The following is a 7,500-nucleotide window of genomic DNA, read 5'->3' on the forward strand; positions in this document are numbered from 1 at the left end:
AGCGGCTAAGCGTATGTTTTGCGACAGAATTAATGAAACGACGTAAAGAAAATTTGTGCCATCGGAAAATCTGTTTTTGTGCTTTTGCGTTTGTAGTTACTTTTAGACTTGCATACCGTTATTATTATTATTATTATTATTATTTATTCTTATTATTATTATTATTATTATTATTAATTATTATTGTATTATTATTATTATATTAGGAAGGTGAACTCTACTCTTATGGAACTAAGTCCAAAGGGGTAACTGACTTGAAATTCAAGCTTATGAAGAATATGGTGTTCGCTCTGAAGAAGTAACTAAATATAAAATTGGAAATACAAATGAGGAGATAAGTAAAAAGAAAAAAAAAATTACCAAATTAAATTCTTATTCTTGTCCCATGTGTTAAATGCCATTGCATGAAGAATAATGACGATCTTAGCAGTACGGCAATTAAAATTAGTCGATCATCTGATGAACTTGAAACAGAGAAAACTAAAGTTTGCGACTTAGTTACGTTTGTAAACTGAAGCTCTACTCTTGTAAGTTAGCGGTAAAACATGGTTGAAATCAGATAACTTTTATTTGAGGAGGAAAAATACGAGAAACCGTGCAATCAGAATAAAAAAAAAAAAAAAAAAAAAAAATCGGAACCTCATAATCAGAGGAAAACTAGGAGAATCCTTATTTTTTGACAAGATACGAGACCAGAGGAGAACAACAAGATAAATTTTGTAATATGGAGAGAAGAGTATTATGAACCTGGTTTTTAGAAGAAGTAAATTGTAGAAAGTTTTTATCAGAAGAAATTACTTGAAATCTTGTAATCAGAAGAGGAAAATACTAAAAATCTTGTAACGAGAAGGGGAAAATACTAGAAACCTTGTTATTGGATGGGGAATGTATTAGAATCCTTGTAATTGGATGGGGAAATACTAGAAACCTTGAGATTTGGTAGGAAAATACAATAAACCTTGTAACTGGATGGGGGAAATACTAGAATCCTTGTAATTGGGTGGGGAAATACTAGAAACCTTGAAATTTGGTGCAACTAGAAATCTTGTAATTTAGTGGGAAAAATACTAGAAATCTTGTAATTGGATGGGGAAAATAGTAGAAACCTTGTAATTAGATGGGGAACATACTAAAAACCTGGTAATTGGATGGGGAACATACTAGAAACCTTGTAATTAGATGGAGAAAATACCCGGATCCTTGTAATTTGGTGGGGAAAATACTAGAAACTGTAATTACGTATATGAAGGAAAATACTAGAATCCTTGTAATTGGATGGAGGAAATACTAGAAACCTTGTATTTTGGTGGGAAAATGCTAGAAACCTTGTATTTTGGTGGGGAAATGCTAGAAACCTTGTATTTTGGTGGGAAAATGCTAGAAACCTTGTATTTTGGTGGGAAAATACTAGAAACCTTGTATTTTGGTGGGAAAATGCTAGAAACCTTGTATTTTGGTGGGAAAATACTAGAAACCTTGTATTTTGGTGGGAAAATACTAGAAACCTTGTATTTTGGTGGGAAAATACTAGAAACCTTGTATTTTGGTGGGAAAATACTAGAAACCTTGAAAGTAGGTGGGGAAAATATTAGAAACTTTGTAATATGATGGGAAAAATTCTGGAAACTTCGTAATCTGGGGGTGGGGGGGATTCTAGAAACCTCCTAACTAGGAACCTTGTAATTAGATGGGGAAAATACTAGAAATTTAGTAAGTAGATTAAGAGAGTACTAGAAACCTTATAGTCTTAAGAAAAAGAAATGCTGTACAAGAATATACTCTATTTTTTTCCTTCTGTCCACCCGCCAGTGGTGTTTGGGTATGGTAATACTGCGTCCTGGGGTTTAGATAGTTACGCTATGTGTAAGTTTTAGGTAAATAAAAGTATATCTGGGTGTACATTTGCAGCTGAAAAGTGTTTTTATAATTTACTGTATGCGAATTACACTGTTAATATTCGAAATAGGATATTGTTATTATTGTTGTTGAATGTAAGCTGAATGTGACTTATCTGAAGCCCGGAACGCAGTGTTACCGTACAACAACACCACAGGCGGATGGACAGATGGAAACCATTTAATTAGATGGGAAATTGTTATTAACCTGTTGATAAGGAGAGGAAATACTAGCAACCTTGGCATCACCATAGCAACTACTAGAAACCTTGCAATATTTGACAAGGGAAAGAGAATTACGAAAAATAATTCTCCCGAGAACATAATTTTGTTGAGGTTGTATTTTTGTAAATAACATTGGCAGGCTAAACAGGTAACTGTACTGAAGTATATGAATCCAGACCGTTAACCTAACGTTGCTGTAGCAAAATACAGCCGACTACAGAAAATAATCGAAAACAAAGGACTCGGGAACATCAATTGCAGAACAACAATTGTTATATTTTGACGCAAAACGGACAAGTTATAATCTCTCTCTCTCTCTCTCTCTCTCTCTCTCTCTCTCTCTCTCTCTCTCTCTCTGATTTCATTGTCAAGAACAAAATTATTTCTGAATGATATAAAGTGAATGCGAGTACTTTTTTTTTTTTTTTTAAGGTCAAGCATTTATGTTTGTTAGCAAACAATTACTATTAGTTTTTTTGAAGTAATGATGCTCAAAGGTTTATTAGAGGGGCATCTTAAGTTGTTAACTCAAATTTGGAATGGTAATGGGGTAAATAATAATATGAGTAACAGCAGAAGTTGTAAATTTCTTTCCATAATCGAAATGTGCTAAGTATTTTTCTTTCTATGTTAGTGTTTGTAATCATTCTTTGAAATTTTTAATGGTTATATTTCATGAATAAGTCTTTTTTTAAATCCCAAAAAGTGCATAAATGCATAGGAAATTAAATTGGTCCTCGTTATCAAAATAATTATATACCAAGGCATGGTATCACTCGTTCATTCATGCAACAGCATCACTATTGATAAAAGGTTCGTGCATTATTAAGTACTATTTGTCTAGCTAGAGCGATGACCTCAAAGTCTCAAGCGCATAAATATCATATATTTGTCATAAAGGCCACACTAATGCTCTCCTCCTATATAAAAGTAAATGTACAAGTCAAACCTTCAGAAGGGACGCTCTGTTGTGTTTCAAACCATGTAAGGTGATTGGTGAATTGTACCTTGAGCGAGAGTTGTAGCGTGAGCACAGCAATAACAACACTGTCAATTGAAAAGTATAAGTGGACGTGCTCATTTCTTAAATACTTTGCCGATATCAAGCATCCCTCAGTGTTGGGGGATCTTTGTTTTATAGAGAATGCGTATTCAAGTAGATTTAGCGATGCTCGTTTGTTTCGCGGTGTCCACGTTTCGGCCGTTTATAGTTTGCTTTTTCGTCGTCTGCGCATACGCAAGCCTGATGTCCCTAATCGGGCTTATCAGCGAAGACTAATTTTGTCTGAATGGACGGTGTCTGTTTCAAAATGATGTCGATGTTAATTAGAATAACAATAAATTATATTCAAATTTGCTTGCTGCAGACAAGTTTCCTTCCCCACAGACTTAGTAATACATCAGGGAGCCTTGTTACAGAAAAAATATATCATCATAAATTTTAGGTGGTTGCTGTTGCCATTAATCTAATTACAGGCTTTCCGTGCAAGATGAAGCCAAATTTATGTGTATATTTTAGCAGCTATTTATTTTTCATTATAATTTTTTACAAATGAGTTACTTTTGTCACGAAAATCTAGACCGAAGTATTTCTGTCGGTAAACAAATCGAATTTTACAATTTTCCCGTCATTATATGTAATGGAGTTGCCTTCTTTTAAAAGTGAAATCATGAGTCATTTTATGAGTCCTTCTGAGTATTTTACTTAGCTCAGAGGAAATGGAAAAATATCGATTCAAGAGAGTTGAGTCTGTTATAATAGTCTACGATATTTTGTCCAGCGTTTTCTGTAATAAACATGAGCGTTTATTGATCGCGCTGGTTTCGTTTTCTTTAACCAGCTGATGTTTGACTACCAGGTTACATCATTCGTGAACGAAAGGGATCGGTTTCTGTGTTATTGCGCTTAACTTTATTATTGCTGTAAATACAAAATGTCATCCAAAACCTCAGAATGGAAATAAAGTAAATGTTGTATAGATTATAATCTGAAACCTCGTGTTGTGTGTTCATGACAGTTAGGTCCTTGAATTAAAGTCAAATTTTTCATCGAAACAATATGAAACGTGAAGCCGGGTCTGAAACACCTGACATTTGGCGAACTGAGCCTGCGCAGGGAGAAGTCGGCGTCCAAGGCAGGTGTTGCAATGCCAGTCACAAATAATGTGGTAATGCTTAGATGGTAATGAGTCATGATATTGTAATTACATTTATGTCAACAGCAGGAGTATTGTGTAGGCAGCGAATCTCGAAGTCTTTCCCGCCACACGCACGCCGTTGGTGTTGCGGTTGGAAGGGCTAAACATCTGTCCGGAAGCGGCTTTGTGAGCGCTAGGAGACATACCAATGACGGGACTCCTAGACATCAAAGTGAAGAATCGACCCACTTGCAACAAAAAAGATGCCGATTAATGCAATCGTTCTCATATAAATAGCTTCATGCTCATGCTTACAATTTCCAAACGTCTATCATAGGAAGGGGAAAAAGTGTGGCCGCGATGTTTTAACATCGATCGCCATGTTGCCTTTACAGTATGAGAGTGCCACCATCAGCTGGTAGGTAGCGTCGACGGGAAAGGCAGTACGCGGCAGGCTCCAGTGGCAAGCTTAACTGGTGCGGCGTCGTGCGTGTTTCTGTGTTGGAATGTGACCTGTTTCAAATCTCTCTCTTTTGATCGAGGGCTCTTTTGCTTCAACCTTCATTCCAGCGGTGCCCTGCAGCGCTCTTCTTGCATTCATCTTTGCGAACGCTCTCCAAAAAAAAAAAAAAAAAAAAGTTTGTTTGGGAGCTCGAAAAAGACCCTCTCTTCTGCTCCAATCTCTCTGTCCTCACCTGTCGCCTCTTTCCTAGGCCTACATACTATTGTAAACTGCAAGTGTTTGGACTAGTGCTTTTAACAAAGGACAGTATTATTACTACCATCGTTAGAAGGCCTACGAAACGACCAGTCAAGAGTTTTTTTTTTTTTTTCATTCGTCCTGGCCTACGGTCTTGAAAGGTGAGTGATATACGTTCGAATGCTGTATTGTGGCCTGAGGTTGACACAAGACACCTGAGTTTACACCGCGTGGATGACAAGGTATACGTTTTCCTAGTAAGTTGAGAGGATCAATTAATAGCAATACAGGGTACAATGCCGTTTAAAACGTCTGGTAGACGCTCGCGACCGAGATTTCCGGCGGGGCGTTGGAAATTTCATAGAGACCAAGCGAAACCGGTTGCATTGAGAGCGGTATCGAGCGCTGATGATTGAGACCAGCTGATCGCTTCCAACATGGCTGCTGCTCTTAGGAAAGGGGAGGGGGTGGGGGGGGGGCCGGTGGTTGTTGTTGGGGGGAATGGTGGTCTTTGAGGACGAGCAGGGGAGAGTGAGGGAAGAAGAAGAAGAAAAAAGAGGTGAGGGGAACTCTTTTCTTTCTCTCATTCTCTCGCGCTCTCATGGAAGTGAGGGGGCGGGAGAAATTTCTAGTAAATGGATTTCGAAATGAGAAAGCAAGCCAGGCTTCTCGGTCGGATCTGTACGAAATAGGCATTGCTCAGGCAAGACCCGTGACGGGTATGATTGATTTCCTTTCGGTAACCTTTGACAAACTCGTACTGAATCTGGGATGACTCGGCAGTGAATATTCACTGGGATCAAACCGAAGCGGAGGCGATTTCTCGAGTCCTGCGAAGAAAGAAAATGCGATAAAAGGGTAATAATGCCGTAGTGTGCAATCATTGCACGTACGTTGGCGGCAGTTGCGACACACCTGCGTCATTTGTACTTGAAATGCAAAGTATTTGCATTATCATATATGATCGTCGTAGGGTTGTATGTTGACTTGCAAATATGTGATGTCCCCCACTCTTAAATTAGTGGATAAAGGGAGAGTTAGCATCAGAGGTACCTGGATAGTAGTAAACAGTTTTGAATCAGTTGGAAAACGGGTTATTAGAAATTAACATCAAATAGTTGTCAGTAACGTAATATTGGAGTAGGTTGGTTGGGGTAAGTGTTTAGATAGAAATTTCAGTGTGAAATGATTGCTTTGCTTTGTAGTGAGTGAGAAGCTTTTGTGTATTTTCATATCTTTCAGGTCTCAGTATTATACTTATCAATGATTATTACTCATTGAAACACCAGAAATCATATATGTCTTCATAAATATTTCTCATTTTGGCGTATCATTTATCCTTTATGAAGCTGCTAAACCACACTCGTCTTAGGTTTAGGTTTTAAAAGTTATTATCCCAAAGGAAAATACTAGCATAGGCCTGTTGACAGTCTTACAGACTCACGGATACGCAGGTCAAAAGAACAACGTCGCACGTCACTTCGGACTGCAATTTTGCCTTACATAGTGGCGAGGTCGGTATGGTGTTGGCGTGCCACCTCGGTGGCCGCGAGTTCGATTCTCGGTCTTTCTATTGAGGAGTGAGAGATGTGTATTTCTGGTGATAGAAGTTCACTTTTGACGTGGTTCGGAAGTCACGAAAAGCCGTTGGTCCCGTTGCTGAATAACCAATGGTTCCATATAACGTAAAAACACCATACAAACAAACAAACAAACAAACAAACAAACATTTTTTCCTCGGTGAATTCTCTGCTGATTAATTCAATACTCTGAAATATATCGGAAGGAAAGTGTATTTATTAATGTGTACAAAGACAAACATGGTCATCATGCACTGCTGCTGAAATTTTCATAGATAATACTTTTTGCCCCCTTTTTTTCACAGCCTTGCATGATGCTGTAAATGAAAGATTTCACGAAAGCTGCCGTAGAGTAAAAAGTAACACTAAACCTCCCAGGACATGAAGGGAGATTTTACCCAAGGAGAGATATACGTCCCTAATGCATCATCACGAACTTCTGAGTTTTAGGGAAGGCAAGACAAAGGCCCATTGGGACAAATGTTTGGAGAGAGATGAGAGAGCCGAAGATAGGGGAGTGCAGAGAGAGAGAGAGAGAGACGGAGAGGGATGTGTCGTAGAGGCGGAGAGACGAGAGAGAGAGAGAGAGAGAGAGAGAGAGAGAGGGAGAGAATAGGGAGGAGAGAGAGAGAGAGAGAAGAGAAAAAAAAATAAATATAAACTGTCAGGTTGAAGGATGGAGGAATGCTGTGTGTGGGAGGAAAGTTGTTATTTATAGGAACTGTAAATAACCCCTTTATATATATAATGTATATATATATATATATATATATACAAATATATATATTTTTATATAATCTACATATATATATATGTGTGTTATATATATATTACACATATATATGTGTGTGTATATATATATATATATATATATATATATATGTGTGTGTGTGTGTATATATATATATATATATATATATATATATATATATATATATATATATATATACAAATAGAAATAA

General features: G+C 37.3%; 3 protein-coding genes across 6 annotated transcripts in view; 1 reads left to right on the forward strand and 2 right to left on the reverse strand.

Annotated features, from left to right (window-relative positions):
* LOC135196312 (glycerol-3-phosphate dehydrogenase, mitochondrial-like) overlaps positions 1-3,197 on the reverse strand; it is an 84,089-nt gene extending 80,892 nt beyond the window's left edge. The window contains exon 1 of one of the 2 annotated variants that reach the window (XM_064223052.1): positions 3,070-3,197. The gene's annotated coding sequence lies outside the window, so the exon portion shown is untranslated. The remainder of the gene's footprint in view (positions 1-3,069) is intronic. The other variant, XM_064223053.1, reaches the window with a different exon arrangement.
* Positions 1-7,500, reverse strand: part of LOC135195939 (uncharacterized) — a 16,662-nt gene that overhangs the window by 745 nt on the left and 8,417 nt on the right. The gene's annotated exons all lie outside the window — the stretch shown is intronic.
* Positions 4,712-7,500, forward strand: part of LOC135196308 (sodium-driven chloride bicarbonate exchanger-like) — a 564,052-nt gene continuing 561,263 nt past the window's right edge. For all 3 annotated transcript variants that reach the window (XM_064223021.1, XM_064223028.1, XM_064223034.1), the window contains exon 1: positions 4,712-5,119. The gene's annotated coding sequence lies outside the window, so the exon portion shown is untranslated. The remainder of the gene's footprint in view (positions 5,120-7,500) is intronic.

This window comes from Macrobrachium nipponense, chromosome 17 (assembly GCF_015104395.2).
Source record: "Macrobrachium nipponense isolate FS-2020 chromosome 17, ASM1510439v2, whole genome shotgun sequence".
NCBI classification, from domain to species: Eukaryota; Metazoa; Arthropoda; class Malacostraca; order Decapoda; family Palaemonidae; genus Macrobrachium; species Macrobrachium nipponense.